Source organism: Vicugna pacos, chromosome 13, assembly GCF_048564905.1.
Source record: "Vicugna pacos chromosome 13, VicPac4, whole genome shotgun sequence".
NCBI lineage: Eukaryota > Metazoa > Chordata > Mammalia > Artiodactyla > Camelidae > Vicugna > Vicugna pacos.
In genome coordinates, this window is record NC_132999.1 from 63857383 (window position 1) to 63883340 (window position 25958).

Below are 25958 nucleotides of genomic sequence, written 5' to 3' on the forward strand. Positions count from 1 at the left end.
AGCTCCCAAACAGCACCATCCGGATGGTGCTCAGATTCAGGGGGAGCTGGTTGGGGGGAGAATGGCGCCGTTGTTACTTGGTGCCGGGACCCCTGCTCCTTGCCAACGAGAACCTCTGTCTCTCCTCTAAGCTCCCAAGTCCGGAGCGGAACCAAGCGGCACCAAGTGGCACGGTGACCCCCTTGAACGTGACACTAAACAGCACGGACCTCACGTGGGCGGGTGGCAATGGAAGTGTCTGGACCAGCCACGGAGTCCATGGGCGAGACCGCCTGCTCACACACTTATCAACGCCGCATTAACAGCTCCTTATGAAGATCGCAGACGGAATGTTTCCATCTTTTCAAAACAACATTCAGATGCCTGTTCCCTGATTACAAACAAGTCCACCCGCACAGAGCCCAGGCTGGACTCCTGCAGGGAGAGTCCCTGCTCAAATCTAATTAACGCCATAGTGCAAAAAAACGGTCACAGCCCCCAAATCCCAGCTCTCCCAAAGTGCCGCTGGAAGGCCTTTGCCCTTGGACAGCCCCCCAGATCCACACCCGCTTCCCCGGCACCTGCTGGGTGGGCGCCTCCTGACCGAGGGGACGCCTCGCTGGGGCTCCTGGCTACGCCCGGGCTGCGCACAGGGGTGGCAGGGGGTCTGTCGGGGTCAGCAGCCAAAGGCCCCGAGCCTTGGGCGCAGCCACCCTCCCTCCCCAGCCTGGCCTCTCCCAGTGCTGTCCGGATCCCGGTGACCACAGGTGGAAGGATGTGGTCACCTGGCACCAGGGAACAGAAGAGAAGCCTCAGTGCTTTATAGACCTTGTGAGCTGCAGTGGATCAGGGCAAGATGTGGGAGACAGAAGCCCACGTGTGCTCCAGAATCTCCATAGCCATCCTGGGGAGCCCAGGCCACCCTTCCGTTGTTCATTCAGCAAGCGTATCACAGCCCTCCTGCCGCACCCTGGGCCGCTCACAGCCTCCTCCCCGTGAGCCACCCTGGCCTCCCGCAGTGGCCACACCCTGTACCAGTATCCTGCTTGGGGCCCAGAGTGGAGAAGAGAGTGAGGTGGGGGAGGGAGGAGACAGCATGAAGACGCCGGGCTTTTCTGGGCCAGAAAGCCCCCTGGTGCCCACTCTCCTCACCCTCGTGGTCACCAAGGGGGCCCTTCCAGACAGACTCACAGAGGAGGGAAGCACTTCAAGGGGTCCTCTGTCCACCCTCCCCCTTGCCCTGCAGGAGAGAGGAGGGGTGGGGCGCCTTTCGTTTTGTTTTTAACGCAGAGACCCTCACCCCTTCCGCCTCTGAAACTACTGTCCGCTTGGAGATGGAGACCCCAGCAGATGGGCCGGAGCCTCTCCTGGAGTTTGCAGGGGCCCATCCACAGCTGCCCGCCTCTCCCCGGGCTGGACAGAGGTGGCCTGCTGAGCTCTTGATCTCTGGATGGCTCCTTGCCCCAGGGATGAAAGCAGAAGCCAGCAGCTCCGGAGGCAGGGCCCTGCCCGACACCTCCTCCGGGTGCCAGCCTGCTGCACCCCACCCTCCGGCCAAGCATGCCCTGGGTGGCGGGAGGCCTGCCGGGCCCTCCCAGGGAGGATGCCGGCCGCGTTCTGCAGAGCCGCTGTGACAGGCGGCCACGTGGGCTCTGCCTGGGTCCACAAGGGCAGCTCCCGCCCTGGCTGCGGCCAGTGCTGTTGGGGAGCAGGGCCCAGGGGGCTGCTGGCCTGATTAAGCCTGGACGTCGAGGGAGCTCCCGAGCCAGAGCCCAGGGGCCTGCCTTCCCCTCAAGCACAAAGCCCATCTGGGGGCACAGGGTCCCTGAAGCCCCCTGGGTACCTGTTCCTGGGTCAGAACTGCCAGAGACAAGACCATCTTGGTGTGTACGAGGCGGGAGGTAAAAGCCACGGGCCAACCAGGAAGCTGGTGGCAGTGAGAGACAGAGCGCAGGGTGCTTGGCAGGCGAGGTCCTGGAGAGCTGGGGTGTGGCCTCTTGTCCCAGGCACGCCCGAGGAGGGCCCCAGACACCCTGACCTTCCTGCTGGCAGGGCAGCAGCCACGTGGGGCGGGTAGGCAGGCCGGGGGCCCCGTCCTCAGGGAGGGGGCCTGAGGCTCAGCTATCTGTGAGTCCTGGGGTGTTCAAGAGTTCCTGCTGATTGGCAGCGGCTCTGTTCCAGATCTGGGCTACACGCCTTTCACCCACGTCCCCTCGTCTGACCTCCCCCGCAGCCTGAGGGGGTTACTGCCGTTCCCCAACTGCAAAGATGACGACACGGAGGGTCAGAGGTCAGCCCGTGGCTAGGATTCACACCCAGGGCTGGGCTAGCTCCAGAGCTGAGCTCTGAGCTGGGCACCGCCAGGACTGCCCCCGCACCGCACGGCGAGCCCAGGCAGGGCTCTGCCTCGCTCAGGTCCCTTCCCCGGTCTCAACGCGGTGCCAGGCGCAGCAGGTGCAAGCAGACGACGTTGGAGGAGGATGGGTAAGGGGACCCCACTCCGTGGGGAGGTCTTCTCTGTCCTCTAGCCTGTCCCTGCTCTGCCCTTCCTCCCTGGGGAGGCCCCTCACCTGGAGGAGAGTGAGGCAAAGGGAGGGCTTGGGTGGAAATGTCCATCCGTGGTGAGTCTCCAGCCCCAGCCGCGGCCCACCTCCCTTGCCCACGGTTCTGGGCAGTGGGGCGGGCCCCCCTCTTCCCTGGGGTGGACACGGGGCTTTGAAGCCTCGGCCAGGAGTCAGCTGCTATGGATCCTTGGCGGGATTAAGACACAGACTGGGCAATGGGGAAAAGAAGGAGGACAGAGGAGGGAGGATTAAACAGTTTGCTGTGCTCCGAAGAGAGCAGGTGTTGGGAGGTGAGCCGGAGGGAGGGGAGAGGAGGAGGAGGAAGGGGGCCAAGGGAGACCCTGGAGGGGGATGGGGAGGAGAGCCCCCTGGGCTGCGCCCAGCCGTCCCTGCCTTTAACCCTCAAAGGAGAGGGCACTTCACAGACAGGGGACCGGGGCCCAGGAACACTCAATGCTACCCACGGCCACCTGGGCCATCAGAGGTGGAGAGACAGGACCAGGTGCGTCTGGCTCCAGACTGGGGCTCCTTCCTCTCCTGCCCTGGGGCCCTACTCGGGCCTGACTCAGGACAGGTACCCTCTGCAGCCTGCCAGCCACTCAGACCCTGTGGGTCCTCGAACGCAGACTTAATCCACTGCTCTCTCAGATCTCTGGGCAGCAGGCAGAAGTCCAACATTTTGAACCGACGCCTGCAACCTCGCCGGCTCATGTGCAGTGTCAGCCACAGAGCGCCAGGCCTCACACCGCAGCGTCACCCCGGCCACTAACAGTACATCGTGTGTCTTCGAGCGCCCGCCAACTCTTTAAGGACGTTCCTTTGGACCCGGAGGGCCGGCGACTGCTAAATGCTGGGCTGCGAAGTTGCGGATACATTTAGTCCAGGAGCCGCTCCTCTTCTGAGTGGATGCGTCTGAGCCGTAGATTTAAGCCTGATCAATAAAGGTGGCAGACAGAGCTGCTGAGTTGCCCGACAGCCACCCCACGGGCCCCATTTCCTGAATTACCTTCCAGCTAGTGTGGCCTGGGACGGTCTATCAGCAGATTCCTGGCGGGTGGGGCTTCCAGAAAATTTTGCTTTCCTGATGGAAAGGGGCAGAATCTTTTGGAACAGTCTTCTTCATAGAGGAGGCTGCCATTCACGTCCTGCCTCCATTTCAGCAGGAGCGATGCAAGGTGGGGAGGCATGTCTCAGGCTGGATGGGGGGCAGGAGGCGGCACCTTAAAGGCTCACATGGGGTGACCTGCAGTAACTAGTCTTGTACTGTCCCCTTGGCTCGACCACAGAGTAAGACTGTGGGCCAGGTGGTCCTGAGACCACCAAAAGTATCCTGTTAAGTGGGGACCTCACAGTGGTTCTGGCTACTTCTGCAATTTAAGGAGCAAGTACTGAATAGATCTGCCTTGATGGGACCCACTTGGCTGGGACCCTGGGTGGCGGGGCGCGTCCCGGTGTGCAGCCAGAGAACTGGGTTCACACACGCTAGACGCGCCCCGTGTGAGGAGCAGAGAGCGGGTCCAGGCTCTGGAAACACATGACTCCCTCTGCGAAGCCTCCAGGTTGGTGGGTCTCACACCTGCACCCAGGGGGAGCAGACTCCCCCACCCTCGCCCCGCGGGGACAACTGACATGATAACAAAAGGGCTCTTTTTATGCTGATTTGAAACTGGAGTCCTTGTTAACTCTTACTCACAGGGCCCACTTCCGTTCTCTCCGAGCTAAGAATCGTTTTCACGTTTTTTAAGGGATTGGAAGAAAAACAAAAGAAGTATAGTTTATGGGACATGACAGTTACATAAAATTCAAATTCCAGTGTCCATAAATAAAGTTTCATGGGCACAAAGCCGCGCTCACTTTCTGTCCGGCTGCCATCAGATGCCACAGACGCGAGGGTTTCAATAACAGACATTTTTTCTCGGAGTTCCGGGGGCCGGCAGTCCAAGGTCCAGGTGCTGGCAGAGTCAGCGCCTGGTGAGGCCTCTCTCCCTGGCGGAGGACGGCCACCTCCTCCCTGCGTCCTCACTCAGCAGAGAGCCAGCGCACTCCGGTCTCTCCCTGTTCTTCCAAAGGGACCAGACCGTCAAGGGGCCCCACCCTCCTGACCTCATCTGAGCCCAGTCATCTCCCAAAGACCCCAGCTCCAAATACTGTCCTACTGGGGATTGGGGCTTTGACATTATGAATTTTGGGGACACACACATTCAGGCCGTAACACTTACTCACGTATTGTCCACGGCTGCTTTCAGGCCACGTGGCAGAGCTGGGGAGGAGTTGGGACAGACAGCGCGCTGCCTGCGAGGCTGAACTGTTTACTTTCTGGTCTTTTGCAGAGAAGGTTTACAAAGCCCGGCGGTAGGACAATACTGCCTCCGTTACCGGGGCCTCCAGAAGGCTGCGTCTGCCTCCTAGAGCAGGGAGGGCCTCAGGCATCCTTTGCACCAAAATATTTATTTATCTAGTAAAAAAAATAGTAATTTGCATTGATCTTCCCTATATCAATCTCAGTGCTCAGAATTCATTTTTTTAAGTTTTTTTTTTTTTTTAACCACAAGCCTCTCCTCCTGGACCTCGTCCCTGACCCCGCGCGGCCACACCTGTTTTCTGGGCCTGAGCCTAGGACTCCACCTCTCAGCCCGGGGCTTCAGTTAAGCGAGGCCACCGCAGGAAGCTCACAGCCTGCGCGCCAAGCAAGCTCTTGGTTTCTGTTATTCTGTTCACCTCTTGCATTCAGGTGTAGCTTGGGTGGTTTGGTGACTTCCAGGCCAACTCTGGGATTCTGTTGAGAGCTGTCATCGTATGACATCATAACCCCCTCTCCGGGCACTGGACACCAATCCAGTTTAATAACTGATCCCCAGAAGCAGACCCATTTCAAAGGCGGCATGACTGGTAGCATCTTGTCATCCCTGTTCAAAGCTGTGCTGGGGGGGTGGGGGTGGGGAGGCAAACGCAGGAGGTGCACCTGCAGGCGCTGATGCCTGGAGGAGCCACACGTCATAGTCTGGGGGGACTCGCTCTGCTGGGGCGCGCTCAGCACCGTGTCCTGCAGTCCCCGCCCCGGCCACGTCCCGGGTGCGAGGCCTCCCGGAGGCTTCACAGAGATGCAAACCTTCACGGCTGAAAAGCTCCTTGTGTTTCCTTCCTGGGAGATGCCTCCCTGGTGACGCGTTATGCAAGTTTTCCAAGTGTTCAAGACGGGCCGCGTGGAAGAGCCTAACCAAGTTCAGGACTTGGCTCCAGGGTCCGTTGAAAGGACCCCCTCCCTCTGACGGGGGTGGACGTGCTGCACAGCTCCAGGTTGGAAAGGGCATCACCATGACTCGTGGAAGCCGAGAGCGGGGGGAGGACCCCAAGGACGTGGCAGGGAAGGGGATGCCCCAAGCGAGGTCCTTCTCCGCCCTGCCCAGTGGGGTTCCACCTGTGCCTCCCCCTCAGGTATCTGGGGAACAGAGCAGGGAAGGTGGCCAGCAGGCAGGGCCTGGGGGCTCTGACAGCTGTGGCTGGTTCCCTGTGGCTGTTAACCTGTGGTCGGGGAGGGTCTGAGGTTAATCCTGTGACTTGGATGCGCCCGCTCGAAAGATGTGACTTGCACAAGGGCAATCTAGTTATGGCAGAATCTTTTTCCCCCTGAAAACATCCCTAAAGACTCAAACCAACATCAGCACACGAAAACCCCACCACACAAAAAGCACCCAAAATGACCCCGACCATTGCTCGCCGTCTGCTGGTGGCTAGGATACCTCCCTGGGATGCTTGGGCAGGTGCTGAAAGACACCCACGGTGGGGACGGCAAACCTGTGCAGCAAAGGGCCGGAGGGTCACCATTTTGGGCTTTATAAGTCCCTGGCCCAACTGTTCGCCTCTGCTGTGCGAAGCAGCCAGAGACAATACGTGAATGAAAGGGGGTGGCCGTGTTCCAACAAAACTTCATTTATAAGAACAGGTAGTGGGCTGGATTGGCCCTCAGGCCATAGCTTGCAGAACTGTGACCTGCGACCTTAAAGAAAGAGAGGTGGCATCCACCGAAATGAAATTATGACGTGAGAGTCCTCTGATGTCCGCAGCCCTCGCAGCTCTGCTCTGCCCTCTTGTGGGGGGACCCCTCAGGTCCAAGATGACCCCACGCTGCCCGAGCCCCCGACCCCGCTGCTCAGCGGGGTCGCCGGGGAGGAGGGGGGAAGGCGTGCCCTGAGTCCCCATTAATCTGCTTTTACTTTGCTAGTAATTCTGATTTATCATCTGACCGCAGGCCTGATTAATCTTCTCCGAGTAAACATGTAAAGCCACCCTCTCGGCCGCTCTCTGCGACGCAGCTCGCTGGGGACAGCTGGCCACGGACGCAGGCTGCTGCCTCTGATGCTGGACTATTTTTGGTTACTCTTTTTGCCTCATTTATTTTTGACTTGAGTTGCTCATACAGACTATATGTTCTCTTCCCTGCTCCCGCACTGAGATGAAATGAGTGTAGTATTTTTAAACCCCGTTTGTGTCGCCTCATGATTGGGGCAGCACCTGGAGAGTGCTGTCTGCAGTGGGGCCACCTGTCCTTGCCCTCTGGCCCGCAGCCCTGACTCACTCTCCTGGTGACCCGCCCAGTCCTGGGGAAAGACTGTGTCCTGCCCTGAAGCTGGGCTTTGAATGGTTGGGGGTCCAGGACATCCGAGGGGTGGAGGAGGCACCAGACGCCCACCTAAGCAGCATCCTGGGCCTCATCGCTGGGTGGGCACCAGCCGAAGGAGCGCAGTGCATGCGAGGCGCTGGGATAAAGGCGCTCCCGTGCACTCACCCACCTAGTCTCCACCCCCTCCACCCTGTGAGGTTGGCTCGATTTATTATCAACCACTGATGACGGCTTGGGAAACTGAGGCTCAAAGAGGTTAATAAGGCCTGTCCACGGCCACCTGTGGCCCTGGGAGCCCCTCCTCTGGCAGAGAAGGAGCAGCCAATGGCCTCCTCCTGAGAGGGGCCGGGGGTCTTGTCAGGAGACCAGCAATGATCTGGGTGTGAGCCGGGGAGGCCTGGGCCAGGGTGGACCGGTGGCTGCTGGAGTCGAGAGGTCGAGACCAAAGGGCCAGCTGGCCGGTGGGTGGGGGTGTTAGAGGAAGATGGGGGTGGAGGGTGACCCCAGGTTTCTGGAGAAGAGCTGCTGGCTCCTGAGATGGGGGGGCCTGGTGGGTGCAGCAGGTTGGGGGAATCCCGGAGCTGGGCGGTGGCTGCATCCAGTCCCAGGGGCCCCTGGGACACCCAGGTTGGGGCTGGTGTCCTCGGGGCTCTCCCTGAGTTCCCACCTGTCCCTGGTTGGAGCTGTCTCCTCTCTCCTGTCACACAGCCTTTATAGGTGCCGTCCCTCTGCCTGGGGTGCTCTTCCTTTGCATCCCTGCTCAGATGTCACCCCTCCAGAGAGGCTGTGCTGGAGAGCCCTGTCCAAAGTGTCCCGTCCATCACATCAGCACATGCATTTCCTGCAGAGCTGGTACCCCAGCCTGCAGTGACATCACCTGGCCGCCCCTCAGCCAGACGGTGAGCCCTAGAGGGCAGCCACTGGGTTGGTCTCACGCCCTGTGGAATCCCTCGTGCGGGGACAGGGTGTCTGCTGAGCGCGTGGAGGCTTGTCACGCCCAGTCTGCACGGGCGCGTTTCCTCTAGTTACACCGACTTCAGCGTGGGGCTGAGCCAAGCAGGGCAGTGGGAGGGGAGCGAGCAGGAGGTCGTTCCAGCTGCTCCTCCCTGGGGAGACAGGCTGTCCTGCAGCCTCCGCACCTCCTTAAAGGGGTTTCCTGGTGGGAGAGTGCAGCCCTCACAGGCCCATGATGGGATCTCAGGCTATGGCTGGACTCAACAGTCTCCACCAGGCCTGGAGTCCCTGACCAGGACGATCTGGGTTCACGAAGCATGCACAGAGCCGGGCATCTCATGGGCACGCATGCACGGGTATACAGACACGTGTACATGCGTGGGCGTACACACACACGTTCACACACCACCTGCACCACTTCCACCACCTCCATCACCTGCACCACCTTCACCTCCACCACCTCCATCACCTGCACCACCTTCACCTCCACCACCTCCATCACCTGCACCACCTTCACCTCCACCACCTCCATCACCTGCACCACCTTCACCACCTTCACCTCCATCACCTGCACCACCTTCACCTCCATCACCTGCACCACCTCCACCTCCATCACCTGCACCACCTCCACCTCCACCACCTCTATCATCTCCACAACCTCCACTTTTATCACACCTACCACCTTCGCCCCAGGCTGGCTCCGTTTCCTCCAAGCACTCCTGCTTTGGAATCTTCCCCCCTGAATGATCCTCTGAGCTTCAGCTCTCACCTCCATACCCAGGAGCCCCATGGCTGCACCTTCTGCCCACCCTTCTGGCATGAGCTCCAGGTTCAGACTCTTGGCTCCTGTTGGCTCCATCCACTTGGGTATCCCCGGAACATTCCAGAACTTTCTTGCCCATCTCCACTGCTGGCCTCGGGTCATCCACTTATCACCAGGCCCTGCCTTTCTCTAAAGCCCTCAGTGGCTGCTCAGGGCCCAAGCACTTTGGCTTGGTCTGCAAAGCTATTCGCAGCTGGCCCTGTTGGCTTTTCCAGCCTGCTCCCTCTTCCCCGGGCCCCCTGCAAACCTGACTTCTGGAACACCCGCCTGCCTCTTTTCCCACACACCTGCAGAGCCCCTCCCCTTGTTCCTGCTGTTCCTTGGGGTGGGGGCCACTGTGTCTCCCCACCTGCTGGGGACTTCACCAGCCTCGGGGGCCACGGCAGTGGCTGCTTCCCAGGACCCACACTACTTGCAGTGGTTATCCGGGGTGGGTGGTCGCAACAGTGGGGAGGGGGTTGGCACTTTCCATTTCTAATACCTCTACCATCCGCCTCTTCTAAAGAGCTGAGCACCTCCGAAGCCGACACTCTTCATTACTTTTCCCCAGACTCCCACGACGCTTTCTGGGGGCGAATGCTCCCTCCCGCTTTCTGGTTTAAATCCTTGACACTCAAAAACCAGCCCAGACTCAGAGGAGGGGGCGTGCAGATCAGAGGGGTGCGGGTCAGGGGGCTGCACACACTGTGAGGTTCGGGTGGGGATGTGCTGCAGGACAGAGCTGTGATGCAGCGGCGTGAGCACCTGGCTGGGGGCTCAGACTGGACCTCCACACCCCCCTCTGAGCCCCAGCCGGCGGGAGGGGGAGGGGAACTGGAGCGTGTGCTCCTCCGCCCCCTGCAGGGGTAAGAGGACAGTGGTCCTGGTTTTCCCCACTCCCCAGAGGGCACCCACAAGAAGGGAGACAGGGAGGGGCTGAGGTCCTCCCAACCGAGCCGAGGTGGGAAGAAAACACGGAGCCTGGGGGGCGGGGGGAACCAGCACGCCTCGCTTGTGCTCACAGGCTCACAGGCGGCTGTGATTCCTGGGATGACTCAAAGCCTGACTCAGCAGCTGACGCGGGAGGGAGCAGAGGCGGCCCCGGCTCTCAGTGGGTGTGGGGAGCGGCTGCAAGCTGCTTCCCTTGGCCCGGGTAGAGGGTGGGTTCTAACTGTTGCTACTGCAGGATGGGAGCAGGAGGAGAGGCCAGCATCCCGGTGCTTCCCAGACAGGCAGCCCCAGAGACAGCCTCTCCAGTCCAGGTGGACGCGCTGGCGCCCTCTTGTGCCACCAGCAGCCCCTGGACACCGAGCCCTCCCCCAGGGCAGTTGGGGTCTCTTCCTCTGTGGAACCCTGGGCAACTCACACCCTGGGGGCCCCCAAGCGGGGATCTGCAGTCAGGGCTTGGGGAGTGGTGGGCGTTCCCATCTTATCTGCTGAGACGAGTTTCCGTGGTAAAAATGGGGGGCTGGTTGTGGTCTGTGGGGACAGGGGCCACCTACTTCTGGCCAGATCTGTGCAGGGACCTCTGTTCACCATGTCAGCATAAGGCTGACTGTCCACGGCCGACCCCCGCGTGATTTCACATCCTCTGGTGCTGAATACCTGCATGTCAGGTGGATTTCAATGGCGAGCCTTAGAAGTTGGGGACAGACCCTGGAATCAGGAGAAGGCCTTTCCTAGATACGCGTCTGATGGATCTAAGATTCCTAACGGCTGGAGCACAAAGCCACCCCTCCCGGGGGAGGCACAGGCTGGCATCCTGAAAAGCGGGTTTATCTGAGCGCCTGCCATCTACTCTCAATGGAACATGCTGCCCTGTGTCACCCGCTCCCCTTGTCACATCAGCTGAGCCCCTCTGAGAGGTGGGCCTGGGCTTCATGCAGTGTCCTCAGACTGCGGGGCCCACCTAAGAATGCCGGCAGGGGTGGCCAGGGAGACCCCATACTGGATCCCACTCCTCTTCGCAGGCCCTGGCTCCGGGTGGAACTGCTGGCTTCCTAGCGAGGGAATCCAGTGCAACACAGCTGGACCCCAGGTCTGCACGGCACCCTCCTGCACGCTCACCCCTTAGCCAGGAACGCCTGACATGCAGTCCCTGCCAAGCGGGAGGCATCAGCAGGCCAGAAAAAGCCACAGGAGTTTCTGGGGGGGCCCTGGGGATGGTGGGGGAATCAATGGCAGAAACCCACTGGAGAGGGTCAAGGGGTGCCCCCCCAAAACAAGTCAAAATCCCGATCCCCGGGACCTGTGAGCATGACTTTCTGTGGCAATTACGCCAGCGTAACTAAGGTAAGCATCCTGGATTCGGGGGGCCCCTAAATCCTACGGCAGGTCTCCTTATAAGAGGAGGAGACATAGGCACAGAAAAGGAGACGTGGTGATGGAGGCAGAGACTGGGGCGGTGTGTCCAACAAACTGAGGAATGTCAGGGATTGCCGGCAACAGTGGACCCCGAGAAAGGCCTGGGACAGACTCTCCTGCAGAGCCTCCAAAGGGAAGCCACCCTGCAGACACCCTGATTTTAGACTTCAAACCTCCAGAGCCATGAGAGAATAAACACGGCTATTTTGAGGCCCCCCATTTGTGGTCATTTGTTCCGGCACATTTTCAACCGTCTAACCTAGCAGGTTGTATGGGACGCAGAGGGAAGGCCGTCTCTCGGGGGAAGGCACCTTCGCTGGGGGCCTGCGTCCCGGGCCCTGGCTCATCTCCACACCTTGGGGTAGCGGAGGTTCTGCAGGGAAATTTCTGCAGTCCTCCCTTGTATTAGCATCTGTGAACAGGCTCCCAGTGCCCTCCTGGCTCTCCAGGGGATTGTAAGAATAAATAACAAGCGGTTTCAAAGAGGATTACGGTGCTGGCACCACGTGACCGAGGCATGGAAGATGAATATCTTGCATGTGCAGCGCTACGCTGGCACTTTGAAAGCCAGCTTTACTCCGCCACATCCATTAAAGGCTCTGCTGAATTAAAAGATATGCAAACGAAAGCCATCAGGCACTGTGCTTTGGCAATCGGATAATTAACAGAAAAAAAAGAATTTTAAAATGAAAATATTCATTGCCGGAGAGGCTGTGAGAAGCTACTCCGGGGAGACGTTGCTGCTTCGGGGGGTATGTGGCACAAGCTTTTGGGAAAGTAATTGGGTAATAGTAGGAAATAAAGGTGCACAGCCTGGGATCCAGAAATCCTACTTAACTAAATGCATCCTAGCTGTGCAAGAGAGGAAATAGACCCAGATGCACGCCAACGTCCAGGGCAGACTTACAGGGGAGAGCGAAAAGACGCGAAGTCCCCGAGGAGATGATGTTTCAGTGAATTAAGGGAAAACAATAGGATGGAACCCGCTCACCCACCGTGAGGGCTCCCTGTGTGGGAAAGCGCTTGGGCAGTAACCTGAGCAGGGAAGCGGGCAGGAGATGGGGGAGGGAGGTCCCACCTCTGGTCCACGCTCCTCCTGCCTCAGACTTGGGGACCCCCTTCTGGTGGGAGGCTGTGTGTGCCGGAGGCAGGGGAGGAAAGACTCTAGTGGGGGCCCGGGGAGTCACCAGTGAGGCTCTGCCAGCAACGAGCTAGGGCTGGGCTGGGCCTTCATGTGGTTCCCCTCATCAGGCAGCCCAGTGACCCTGGCCCTGGGGTGAGGCCAAGGGTGAGCATCTGCCCCGTTAATGAGGTGATCTGGGGCGTAGGGTCCTCTGATGGCTGTATGACCCAAGGTAAAGCATACAGCCTGCTTTCATCTGTGGCTGGAGGACTGAGAGTAAGTGCCTGTGAGGTTTGAGCAAGAGATTAACAGAGCAGATCCGTGACAGATGGCAGCTGATCACCATCAGCATCAGCGTCATCACTGACACATCACTACCATCACCATCATCACCATGACCATCATCACCACCATCATGTTACCACCAGCATCAGCATCATTGTCTTCACTGACGCCATCACTACCATCACCATCATCACCACCATCATGTTACCACCAGCATCAGCATCACTGTCATCACTGATGCCATCACTACCATCACCATGACCATCATCACCACCATCATGTTACCACCAGCATCAGCATCACTGTCATCACTGATGCCATCACTACCATCACCATGACCATCATCACCACCATCATGTTACCACCAGCATCAGCATCATTGTCATCACTGACGCCATCACTACCATCACCATCATCACCACCATCATGTTACCACCAGCATCAGCATCACTGTCATCACTGATGCCATCACTACCATCACCATGACCATCATCACCACCATCATGTTACCACCAGCATCAGCATCACTGTCATCACTGATGCCATCACTACCATCACCATGACCATCATCACCACCATCATGTTACCACCAGCATCAGCATCACTGTCATCACTGACGCCATCACTACCATCACCATGACCATCATCACCACCATCATGTTACCACCAGCATCAGCATCACTGTCATCACTGACGCCATCACTACCATCACCATCATCACCACCATCATGTTACCACCAGCATCAGCATCATTGTCTTCACTGATGCCATCACTACCATCACCATCATCACCACCATCATGTTACCACCAGCATCAGCACCACTGTCATCACTGATGTCATCACTACCATCACCATCATCACCACCATGACCATCATTCCCATCCCCATCATCCTCATCCCCACCAGCATCAGCATCACCACCAGCGTCAGCATCACCATGTTCCAACATCAAGTGAGCTGCCCGACTCCTTCCTACAGTGGGGAAAAGGCTTTCAGCTGTCCAGCCTCCCCCCGAAGGCCCCCAGCTCCCCTGGAAACCTGCTCACAGGGCCATGGCTTTCCCTGCCTGCCGCCTGGGACCACTCAATCTGGATGCCCCGGGGTGGTTTCTGTTTAGAAGGAATTATCTCTGCATAATTAAGTGGCTCTGCTATAAACACAGGAGCAGCATCCTGGCTGCTGGGCACTGAGCGTGTGGTCTGTTTGGGGAGGCTGCGGGGCTGCAGGACACAGCCCATCCGTCCAGATGCCAGGCAGCTGGGAGCCTGTGGCCATCAGCCTATGATGCCAGCCCCTGGACCGCAGCTGCCTCAGCACACAGGACCCGAGCACCTGGCTTTGTCATGCCCTCAGCTGCAGGAGTGCGTCCCCGCCGACTGCCACCTCCAGCTGTGTGCCAGGCCCCAGAGGCTGCAGCTGCTCTGCCCTCCCTGGGGCATGGCCTGTCATTCGGGGTGTGGCAGGATTGTGCCCTGGTGGGTAAGAGACTTTGGGGAGGGTCCGTTGGTGGGATGAACAGCCTGGGGTAGGTGGAGTAAGGGAGCCTGCGGTGGGGACGGCCAGTGCCCACCCCCAGGGAGCCTAAGCTTGGTCCCATGGCTAAAGCTCACTGGGTGGCTGGGGCATGGTAGGGCAGCTCCTCCAAACCGGGCCTCCGGAGGTTCCGGGTGTGGATGAGTGGACAGGAGGGGAGGTGGGAGAGCAGTCCTGGCTGAGGGCAGTGCCAAGGCCGCCACTGTGACTTCATTCCTGGAGGGAAGTCTCAGAAAGGACGGATGAAGCCTTATTGGGGTTGCAGCATCGTCTCTCTGCAGCTCCGAGCCCCGGACATCAGTGCCATGAGGGAAAAGGAGGTGAGGGCAGCTGTCCGAATGCTTGCGAGGTGCTGGCTCGAAGGACCGTGGGCACTTGGAAGTCTGGGAAATCGGCCTGAGTCAGGCGAGTGGTCCTCTGGCCTGGAGGGAGGGCGACGGCCCTGGCGGTTCTGATCTGAAGCCAGCAATATTCACTGATGTACAAGGAAATGGGCGCCTCCCCAGAAGACCAGGCACAGGCTGTCTGGGTTAGGATGGGGGGCCTGGAGCACCTCGAAAGAGGTCTGTTGCACGGAGGAGGTCCTAGGGGGGACTTGGCGCAAGGTTTGGCTTCTGCCCAGAGGGTTCCCTTCTCCCATTGTCCCGAGTCAGGTGCAGCCAGCTCTGCAGAGGGTGGCTCCGATGGGGGGACGGATCCCCCACCATGTGTGCTGTTTCTTGCCCTGTTCTGCCTTCTGGGAAAGTGCGTTGTTCCTGATCTTCGCTGAGAGCCTACTTCTGCCAGGTGCCTGCCCTGGGGTGGAGCTGGGGGTACAGAGGTGACAGGACAGGCACATCCCATCCCCGGGAGCACACGTCCTAGGAGGGACCAGACCTTGGGAGCAATGACTAACCTGGATCAGAGAGCCCTACAGGATGTTGGCAGAGGGTGGTCCAGGAGTGAACACAGGCTGGCGGTCAGAGAGCTGCATGGGGACCTCACTCTGACAACAAGTATGAGGCCTCCCCGAGCCTCAGTTTCCCTCTCCCTGAAACCAGGAGGATGCGCTACATGGTGCCAAAGAGCTGGAAGGGACTTTCCTGAGGACCACTGGCTGGAGGAGCCCAGGGACCCCAGCTCTGCAAGAATGAATGAAATAAAGCCCCATCACAGATCATGTGCCCGCTCACTTCGGGGCTGCTTAGAGACCAGGGTTCTGCCTGCGCCGGGGAACAAGGGTCCTTTTGCCCCCTCAAGGGACTGGGGAAGGGTCTCTGGCCTGTGCCCCCTCCCCCTGGCCCGGGGTCCCTTTGCTTGCAGAGCTTTGGGTGACTGCTTGGAGCTGCACCTGCCACCCCCTCTCCTGCTGCTCACAAAGGCTGCTACCCAGGGACCCACGTGGATGTACTGTGGGACCCAGCCAGGCCCTCGGCACCCATACAGCCTAGCAGGTGCCTGGAAGCCTCCAGCAGTGCCCCATGGTTACCATGGTTACCGCGCTGCAGGAGGGTGGGCAGAAACTCTCCCCTCCACATCCCTCCCAGTGGTACCCCAGTGGGCTTGGCCAGAGCCTTCCAGCCCTGGGTAAGGCAGGGAGCGAGGGCCCAGCTGAACACAGGCTCTGTGTGTGTGTGTGTGGGGGGGCGCTGTGGCCACCATGGTAGCTGGAGCAGCTCAGGGGTCCCGAGGGAACCATGGGCTTGGGGCAAGGCTGGGCACCTCGAGGGACCTTGTCAGCTTCCTGTCTCCCATTCCGGATAAGGCAGGGAGCACCTTCTAAAGGTGAACAGCCCCCAAGATCTTTCTCCCGTAGGCCGGTATCCCTCTCCAGAGGTCCCCCCAGTATCCCACGCCGTCTCTGCACCTTTGTGCCCAGCTCTCCCTGCCCAGAAGGCTGCCCTGTCCTTTCCCCTCTGTCACCCAGCGCAATGCCACATGGGCTTCAGGCCTGGCTCCAGCCTCGCCCCCTCCTTTCCTGACCCTGTGGGATGCACACTGCCCTGCTGTGACTGCTGGGCCAGCAGCCACTTCTGTTGTGGCCTGAGGGGCATCTCAGTGCCCTGGACCCCATATCCCCTCCCTCGCAGACCATGGGGCCCAAGGGCAGTGGCCTTGTCTACCCCCTGCTTCTTGGATCAGTGAAAGACTAGGAGATATTGAGCACTGGCCGCACCTGCACAAAGTCAAGGTCAGGAGCAGGGTCTCTCCTACCAGCAACCACAGTCCCTCAAGTTGCAACATGGGGCCCAGGGTGGCCGACGTGTCTCATCTGAACATCCTTTACTTAGGACGTGGGTCCACAGTTATCCCATAGAGCTGCCCCGCGTGCTGTCAGTGGCCTTTCCTAAACCTGTCCTCCAGGACGAAGCGGAGGCACCCCAGGAGCCTGACGTGCTCTGGCTGGGACCCACGGCTCTTCTTCAACTGTTGGGCATGAGCAGGGAGGTGTCCCCTGCTCCTGGGAAGTCAACGTGTACCTGTGTCCCTGCGGAAGGGTGGTGATGTTTAGTTGGGATTTGCAATTCCTACTCTGGACATCCTGTGTTCTTGGAAGAGCAAAGGGACAGAGATGGCTCTGTCCTCCAGGGCTGGGTGACAAAAAACACCTTCTCCTCAGTGAGAGGCAAAGGCATTCCCCTAGGGGTCAGGGGAGCCGCTGAGCAGAGGCAGGAGACTAACAAGAGAGGGGAGGGGAGACGCCGCAGGATCAGTCCCTGCATGACAGGTGGAGGAGAGCCACTCCCGCCACACGGCCCTGGACGAGCGCCTGGATGGTCAGCATTCCAACCACACCTCCTTCAGGGGTGGGTGGTGCTGGGACACCACCACCAACAGCATACCCCACCCATGTCAGGATAGAACCCTGACGTGGGGTTCAGAACCAAAGAAAGGGTAGCAGGGTGCTCAGTAGAACGAGGGCTTCCGATGCACTGGGGCGTTGCCGGAGCCCTGGGCAGCTCACTCGCCAGTTTCCAACCATCAGATCAAGACATATTTCCTTGGGCACAGCTTTAAAGAGAAGCGGAAACAGGAAAGTTCGTGGTAAACTGGAAGAGCTGGGGAATGTTTCTCGAAGTACAGCCTCAAAACCCTGGGCCAGTGATTGGTGACAGAGCCCACTGAGCTGTACCAGGACCCAGGGGACTGTTTTTGGGCACTGCTCCCTGTGACCCCGATGTGTGCCCCATGGCCCAGGACTGCTGGGCACCTCCGGGGCCACTGGAGCACCCTGTTCTTACCCTCTTCGGTCGCACTATGCAAGAGCCATCAGTGATGCCAGCAGGATGAACCCTGACCCCGTAGTTCAGAGTCCCCAGAAGTGCCCCGATTCGGGCAGGAACCAGAATCACGCACCGTGGAAACCGCCTTTTATAAAAGACCGCGCTAAGAGGATGCTGCGGACAGACTCGGTTAACCAGAAAAGCGCCTTTTCTTCCTGCCGAGCTGCCAGCCCCTTGAGAACGCGCCCTTCTCTCACCCTCCTTCCTTCCACTGTTGGATTGCTCCAGAGCCACGGAGGCAGCAGAGAGCAAAGGTCAGGAGAGCCGGCTCTTCCCCGTTTGTGCCCTGTGACCTTCAGTGCCTGTTTCTGCGCCAGTAGAACTGGGACAATGGCAGCTACTTGCCCAAGGACAAGGCGGAGTGAAGGAGCTGACGGAGGACGGCCTGGACGTGGCACGTGCACCTGTTACGGGGGGCAGCTCCACTGTCCCCACTCAGCAGAGCCTGTCGCCCCGGCAGTGTGGGGCCCACCCGATGCAGTGAACACCTGCCCCCAACCCATCCTCTGTCTCCCTCCCCCCGGGCACCGAGATAGCCCAGGGTTTCCTCCTGTCTGTCTTGACTGCCATCTTCCCTCTCAAATCCTGCACTCATGGCCACTCTCTGGGCTCTCTTCTGCTCTCTTTACTCTCGGCCCCTCCTCCTGGGCGACCATGTCCACTGTCAGGACTGTGACTGGTGGGAGGTTGGCCATCACCTCTGGCTCCCCTCTCACTGCCTGCAGCAACTGGCCGAGGCCCAGACCTTGGACCCCACGAGGCAGGGGCCAGTGTGGTGCCTGCCCGGGCAGCCCGAGTGGACCCAGCGATGAGACGCTGGGGGCCCTGGGATCCTCCCACGGCCTGTTGTCCCCCACCTCCACGGCAGCTTTGCTGTGATGCCCTCCTAGTCACTCTGTTCATCCTCCTGAGATACGTTCAAGGGACACGGGGTCTCCTCGTCATCACACACGGCCCTGACCCCACGCCCCAGACACGTCTGCCTCCTCCGTCCTGGCATGGACACGTCACTGCCTGGCTCCAAAGCCCCCAGGGGTCCAACGGCTGGCCTTCTCGAGCCCAGTTCCTGCCCACACTCAAGGACTCCCACCTTCACGTCCCCCCGTGCTCCCCCGGGCCTCGGCCGCTGTCCAACCACCGTCCGACCTGTGCAGGGCCCTCTCCCGGGCGGTCCTTTCCCGGCTCTGCTGTCACAACCCTGCCTCCTTTCAAGGTCCGGGTCAAACGTCAGCCACACCTGCCCCGACCTCTCCTCCATCAGCAGAGCCTTCCCTGACCACTCCTGGTCCTTTTCTGGCCCCGAGACAGGGAGGTAGATGGGCCTGGCTCGTGGCCCTTCAAACACCTGCTGCAAAGGCGCTCCCATCGGTGGGATTTACAGCTTTTAAACAGAGCTAAATTCCAGTTTACTTTCCAATGCATGGATTCATCAGAGTTTCCCTGTCCACAGATCCTAGCTATCTCCGAGTCGCCTCCGTCTGGAAGGAGCAGGAAGGGCACTCTTTCCACAGAGCCCCTGCCACACGGAGCACTCAGGAAGGCAAGGTGCCCAGGCAGAATTCTAGATCCTTCTGCCCTGGGGCTTCCTTTGACAGCTGGTGGACATCAGGCTGGACTTTGCTCTAAAAGACTAAAGCTGCTGAGGGGTGGAATGAAAACGTGCTGCGCTGCGGAGGGTGGGCGAGCCCGGAGCAAGGCTCTGCAGCCCCCGGGCGCCCGCGGGCCGCTGCACTGGCTGGTGGGCGGGCAGGCAGGCGTGCAGATGGATGCCCGGTGGGCTTGTGCGCCCGGCCCTCCAGGTGGCCCGGGGTAGGGAGGACGGGCGAGGAAGGTCCCTCTGCTCACAGGGAGGCCATGCAACAGGCTGTCCCGGCCATCTCCCAGGCTGTCCCCCTTTCTGGGGACCCCTGTGTGGGCTCATGGAATGACTCACAAGGGGGCCTGAGTCACTAAGAGTGATCTTTCCTGGGAGCCACCTGGGCTCCAGGTAGGGCCAAGGTTAGGGCTCAGCCTGTGCCTGGACGCAGAGGGTGAGCATCCAGTGCCAGGGGCTGTCCTTACAACTACTCGTGTTGCCTCACGTCACCAACGCTGAGAAAAGGGGACGCAAGAACGGAGTGGAGTGGCTGGGAGGGTGAGAGCCAGACACTCAGGCAGCCGGTTCTGTACTGGGGGCCACCGCCGGCGACAGTCGGCCCCGCGGACAAGACTCATTATCTCTGTGACCCAAGAAGTGCTCGCTTGCTGGGGAGACCAGCCCAGCGATGAACGGTGTGCTGGCTCGTTGTGAGCCCAGCACAGGGATCTGAGAAGGAGAAACGCTTGGCTTTCAGCCATTGAGCTGGAGGACGGATCTCAGCCATTTAGCAGCTGGGGCTCAAGATCAAGATCAAGATCAAGCTGGGTGGGGAGAGCCCCCAAACAGGGTTCAAGACCTTGGTGGAGAAAACGCCCCTAGCTGGGTCTGCAGCACGGGCATGACTCTGAGGGAGCTGTCCCCACCCACTTCCGCTTTTCCCTTTCCCCAGTGCTATTGCACCTGCACCCTGCGTGGCGGGGAGACAGCCAGTTCTCCAAGTGCCTGTGTGCTGGGCTGACAGAGAAGATGGGCCACCTGGAAGGAGGAAGTTCAAGGAAGGTGGTGCTGGGGATGTGGGCGGAACAGGTGTTATGATGAGGGACACATACAACCTTGCAGGCACCAGGTCTCCAGGGCTAACCACCTGGCCACACAGTGGAGCAGGGAGTGATCTCCAGAGACTCCATCCTACAGGATATGAGTTGGAAAGTGTGCGGGAACAGGGCACCCTCAGGCTGGGGGTGGCCGTGCCCAGTGCGCATCCTGGGTGTACGGGGGGAGGAAGGCTGGCCCTGTCTGAGCCCCTTGGGTTGTGGCAAAGGGTAAGGAGGCCCAGCTGCTGTTTGTGTCTGTGGGCAGGGAGACTCCTGGGGAGGCCCCTGGCCAAAGGGAACCCTCAAGCCCTCCCTACCCCCTGGCACTGACTGGACGACAAGGCAGGTGATGTCCCTGCCTGGCCCCATGTGCGTTCTCTCCTGGGGAGGCCACATCCCCGTCTCCTCTGCCCTGGCTGAGCCAAAGACCATGTCTCCCCACAGTTGCCCCAAAGAAAGGAGGAACCTGCAGCGAGTCAGGGGGCTGGGCAGGCTGGGCTTGCTATCCGTGAGAAGGGTGGTTTCCACGTCCCTTGGGAGCTGGGATTGAACCCTGACCCTCCTGCACGTTGGAGCAGTCGCAGCTGCTGGGGAAGGATTTCCAGCACTTGCTGATGTGCTGGAACTTGGTGGGATGGGCAAGGAGCCTGCCTCTGGGTCCCGGTGCAGTGGGAACAGAATCCAGAGAGGACCAGAAGGCCTGATCAGTCTCGCCACCGCTCTGTGCCTGTTTCCCCTCCAGGCTGACAGCCTCCCTTGAGGGGGTGTTTCGGGTTATTTACAAGGGCTCATGGGGAAGCAAGGTCAAAGCGCAGAGTCCCTTCTTCCCTTTCATCTCATCCAGTGGCTCGGCCCCTCGCCATCAATTTGATGACATCTTTGGAACCACAGGGCCTTTGCTCTGGGGGCCTGTCAAGCTGGGCGGGATGGTGTCACCAAGAATCCTTGGTGGTTAGTGGTATCACCTACTCCTAACAGCCCCAGTGACTCAGATGCACCCAGGGTGCTGGTTCCCTCCATGAACGTCAGCACGACCTCACAGGTGCCTCCCAAAGGGCGGATGGAGCTGGTGTTCGGCACATTCATGGGTCCATGGGGTGTTGGTTGACTCCAAGAGGCAGAACTAAAGAAGGCTGGCGGGAGGTAGGGACCTGGCCAGGCTCTGCCCCACCTCTGACCTTGGAGAAGTCTTGGCCTTTGGGCTTCCGTTGACTCCTCCGAAGGGGAAGACGCCCAAGACCCTGACTGCTCCGGCATGCTTGCCTCTGGGAGGTGGGACCCCTGGCTGCCGGGAGGCGGATGGAGGGCTGTGTGGGGTCCCTGGCTCCGGACACCTTCTGAGACGGTCCTCCCCACGTGCTGCCTGAAGTGGCCACTGTTTTGTCTGTTATTCTGAGATCCCAGGGAGCTGCTCTGGCTCTGGGGCCTTGGGTGATGCGAAGGCCACTGGGAATTTAGTCAAGGACTAAACGCACGCTCCTTCCAGCCCGAGTCCCGGGAAACCAGACCTGCTCCCCTAGGTTCTAGTGGCAGAGGCGGCCTTCCCCCGCCACATGTGGTGCTGCCCAGTTGCCATGGGCCTGGCACCAACAAACAGGCAGGTTGAGAGGAGGCCCCCTCCCTGCAAGCCCTTACCGGAAACTGCCGAACCCAAACTTGTGCCGCTCACTTCCTCCTGAATCACTGGGGCTTTAGAGGATCATTGAAAAAGGAAAGAGAGCCAGCCCCGTGGTGTGCCACCTCTCAATCTGCCCCACCCCAGAGCTCGCTCGCCTCCCGACTCCCGGCGCCTCAGCCTGTGACCCTCACCAGACAAGAAGCGGGGTCCGTTCTGCCACACCTCCTGTGTGCAACCGCTTTCCTGACCACTTGCTCCCGTCCAGGCTCCACGTCCAGACCCAAGATGGTTTTCAGCACGAAACCGGGTTCCATACTATTTCCGACCCCCTCCACCCACCACGGCCTGGCTCAGTCCCTGCGTGCCGAGCAGTGCCCATGGGGTTTCTCAACTGGCGCAGAGAGGCCCAGAGAGCTGGACCTCGGTCTTGTAAGGGAAGCCTCCAGCAGGCTGCTTTCGAGGCAGGAAAGCCCTGCAGTCCAAACACACTTACTGCCATTGTGGCTGGGTGTGGGCTTGGTGAGCATTCCCAATGGACAGGACCTGGGCAGCCGATGCCCTCTGGCCACCCACCCCCCGCCCCAGGACAGCACAGAGGCAAGAGCCCAGGAACTGCACACGAGCCGGGGCTCTGCAGGTGGACGTAGGTGCCAAGCAACAATCAGGAGAGCGATGCCACTCTCTACACGCAGGTCCCCAAACCCTGCAACGTGGGGCCCGAATGCGCTTTCCTTAGCAGAGCAGGAGCTTGCTCTTGGCATTGGAAGGCGGATGGCGTTTTTGAGGGGGAGGAGAAGTTGCAGAGAAAGAAGAAATCCTGAAACGACAGACAGTGGGACAGCTGTGGCCTGAACTTGGTGTTCTCGCTCCTTGGATGTGGATGTATTAATTTCCATAAATGCTAACAGCCCATTTCCCCAAGAGCTATTACTTATGTCATCTCCCCTTGGATGTGTTTCAACACAGGGCAGACAAGTGGAGGAGAGGAAAAGGCAGCCCCCACTGGTGGGTTCCCCGCTCCCCAACCCCGTCCCCACCAGGCAGCTCAGGACTGTTCCCTAAGGTGGACCCTGCTAACTGCAGGGTCAAGAGCCCCTGCCGTTAGTCCCACAAACAGGTCCCCATCATGCCAGGAGGCAAAGAAAGTTACCAACCCCAAAAATGCTGAATCACAAAGTGAGGCTGAGCAGGAAAGTGGGGGTGGGGTGGGGAGGGAGATGGTGGCCAGGGAGGAAGGCAGGAAAGGGTGCTAAGGGGACTTCCCACCTGGAGCCCCCCAGGACGCTCCAGACAAAGTGTAGACCCCAAAGGAGCCCCCTAGGACAAAAGCCAGGAGGAGTAGAGCCAAGGTAGGCTGCCTGGGTGGGAGAGTGGGAAGGTGGGCAGGTACACTGGCCGCTGTTACTGCAGCAGTAAGCGGTGCAGCAGCTGGGTCTCTGTGTCCTGCATCCTGCGGGAGTAGCAGCAGGTAGGGGAGGTAGGGAGCCAAGAGATGCTGAAGATGGGGTAGGGGCATAGCAACCGGGGCGGGGTTGGGTAGGGTGTGTAGGTAGCCAGATGAACTGGTGCAGGAAGGCAGCGCCAAGGTCCTGGGCAGCAGGGCAAGGTGGAGAGAAGGCGCCCACGGTGAGAGAGTAGGGATTGAGAGCAGAATGGGTGGGAAGATTGGGTCAGGGGCCTGGAAGGAGAGGCGAGATGAGCCTTTGGGAGAAGCAAGGAAGAGAGATGGGGAGAATGGAGACAAGGAGCGCTCCGATGGGGCTGCGCAGAGGCCGGGAGAGGGGATGGAAAGGGGGATGGGGACTGGGGCAGGCAAGGCTGCGGGAAGAGGAGGGGGCAGAGCCAGGACCAGGGGAGGGAAGAAGTTTGGGGCAGGGGTCGGGGATGGGAGCTAAAAGGTCGGGCAGGTTGGCAGATAGGGCAGGCAAGCGAGGACTGGATGGGGGAAGGGAGATGATGGAGAACGAGGTGAGCCGGTGGAGAGGAGGTGAGGACGGAGGCGGGCGCGGGGACGCGCTGGGGAAAAGGAGCTGGAGAGTCAGAGCGGGCCTCGCGGGTGCCCGCCGCCGCTCTCCCGGCGCACCGCCGTGAACTGCGCGGACGGCCGGGGTCTCCCTCTGCACTCACCTGGGGGCTCCAGCTCCGGATCCTCTGCCCCGCTCCGGATCTTCCTTCCCGCCCTGCCCCTGCGACTTTAGCGCCCCCGAATCCCGCTTGCTCGACCAGGTTCCGCCCGCAGCATCTTCACCTCGTGGGACGCCCGGGGCCACGCCTCTGCCAGCTTCTCGTTGGCTCATCTTCACGCCAGTCACGCTCCTATTGGCTGAGGGATGGCCGGCCATGCAAATCAGGATGGGCCCGCCGCCGCGCCGATTGGCCAGCGCTCGCGGAGCGGAGCCCTTGGGCTTGGCCTCCGATTGGTCCCACGGCCCTGTGACGACGATGACGGGGCGGGTCCTTCCCCTTCCAAGGATCCTCCGGCGGGTGATAGCGGACCCGCCGCCCCTCGGCCGGTCCTCGGCCCGCAAGGCCTGCGGTTCGTGTGGGCACCGGCCGGCCGCCGGGCCTCTGGATCCATCGGTGGGGGCACTTCCTGGAAAACGTGGGGCTCCACGGCCGGGGCGGGAGCGGCAGCGGCAGGCGCGTCTCCTAGGTAACGCTGCCCGCCGCGGGCGGAACCACGTTGGCTGGCGCCGGTGGGGGAGGTTGGACGCGGCCTGGAGGCGCGGGGGCCGGTGAGCGGGCCGGGGCCTCGGGCCTGGGGTGGGGTGCTCCGTGCGTCTGTCCCCGGGGCCCGGTGCCTGCGGGGCGCGGCGGCCGGGCGGGGCGCGGAGCTGTGCCCGAGGCCGTCGCACCTCCTCTCCCCTCCGCCTTGACGCTTGGTGCGGCCCGGGCCGCCGGTACCTTAGGGTGTCAGGGGCTCCTTGAGGCTCGACCTCCGCGCTCTGCCCGGTGACGTGCATCCCACTGCAGCCCTCCAGCTCAAGGCGAGCGCAGTGCGGCCGTCATGGGCTTTGGGGTGTTGGCCCTCCAGGGTTCCCGACTTTTCCCGGGCTGGTCCCTTGCTGAAGACCCCTGCTTTGCCTGTCCTTGCTGGGTGCCTGTCCCCTGCTGGCCCTGCCGACGCCAACCAACGCCGCCGCCCAGTGCAGATCTGGAGACTCCGTGGCCCTCGTAGGAGGTCCTGTCCAGAAGGCCCTGCCTGCCTACGGCCTCCCCTCTGCTGCCCAGCCCGCTGACCTGACCGGGTCCGAGCTCTCCCCCTGGGCCCTTCGCGAGGCCAGAATGCTCGCTATCCTGCTTGCTTCTTCAGACCCAGAGGCCCCGCCTTTGCACGTCTCTTCCATGTCTGTCTCAGTAGAGGAGAGCTGCGTTCTCAGACCTGTCCTGCCTTCAGTGTTGCAGTGTGTCATTTTGGTTGAAGTATACGAAGGAGGTCTGGCCTCGTAAGCTTGTGTATTTAGAAAGGTGTACTTAGATGATTGTGAATAGCTCCCCCCCCTACCCCGCCAGGTTCCAGCCCATGTCTCCATCACCGCTCACTGCACTGTCCACTCTCTGTGGTTTTCCTAGGTCACAACCATGTCATTGGTGTGCTGACTTGTATCCTGTCTTTCTGCCTCCCTCCAGGTTCTTTCCATGAGGGCAGGGAGCTTGTCTGCTGTGTTCTCCAGGACGCTTTCTCCAGGGCCTGGCACATGGTAGGTACTGAAAAAATATTCCTTGAATGAGGAATTCCAGACAGTGCTTAATTAGACCTGCACTTACTCTCAAAAAAGCTGCCCAAAGCTTTCAGGTCTCAGACATTCCTGATCCTGTGTACCTCCGGGAATGAAACTCCTCTGTGCCTGGACAGCTCCTTGCAGCTCCTCCTCCTCCCTTCCCTTGGTGAACCCCTGCTTGTGAGACTTCAGCCCAGCTCAGCTCTTCAGCACCAGGGTTCCCTCCTGCAACTTCCTCTCCCCGCCAGAAAAAGGGAGACTGGGTTAGGCTTGTCTTGTGTGTGCTGCTCACACTTGTCCCCTTGTCTTTGTCCCACTGGACACTTAGATTCTTGAAGACAGGGCATCTGACATTCTGCTTCACTGGTGTGGGTACTGGAACAGAACCGGTGCTTGGGAGACCTTTGTTTCCTATTTGGTCTGCAGAAGAAAAGACCACAGGGAAACTTTACGGT

The 25958-nt window shown here is 60.2% G+C and overlaps 2 protein-coding genes across 4 annotated transcripts in view; one reads left to right on the forward strand and one right to left on the reverse strand.

Annotated features, from left to right (window-relative positions):
• The window catches only part of KCNAB2 (potassium voltage-gated channel subfamily A regulatory beta subunit 2), an 84128-nt gene extending 60082 nt beyond the window's left edge, over positions 1 to 24046 (reverse strand). For 2 of the 3 annotated variants that reach the window (XM_015238405.3, XM_006196602.4), the window contains exon 1: positions 23909 to 24046. The gene's annotated coding sequence lies outside the window, so the exon portion shown is untranslated. Of the gene's footprint in view, positions 1 to 1822; positions 1957 to 23908 lie in introns of those variants that run through there. The other variant, XM_015238398.3, reaches the window with a different exon arrangement.
• Positions 24047 to 24262: 216 nt separating this feature from the next.
• The window catches only part of NPHP4 (nephrocystin 4), a 102606-nt gene continuing 100910 nt past the window's right edge, over positions 24263 to 25958 (forward strand). The window contains exons 1-2 of the mRNA XM_072975535.1: positions 24263 to 24434; positions 25412 to 25482. The gene's annotated coding sequence lies outside the window, so the exon portion shown is untranslated. The remainder of the gene's footprint in view (positions 24435 to 25411; positions 25483 to 25958) is intronic.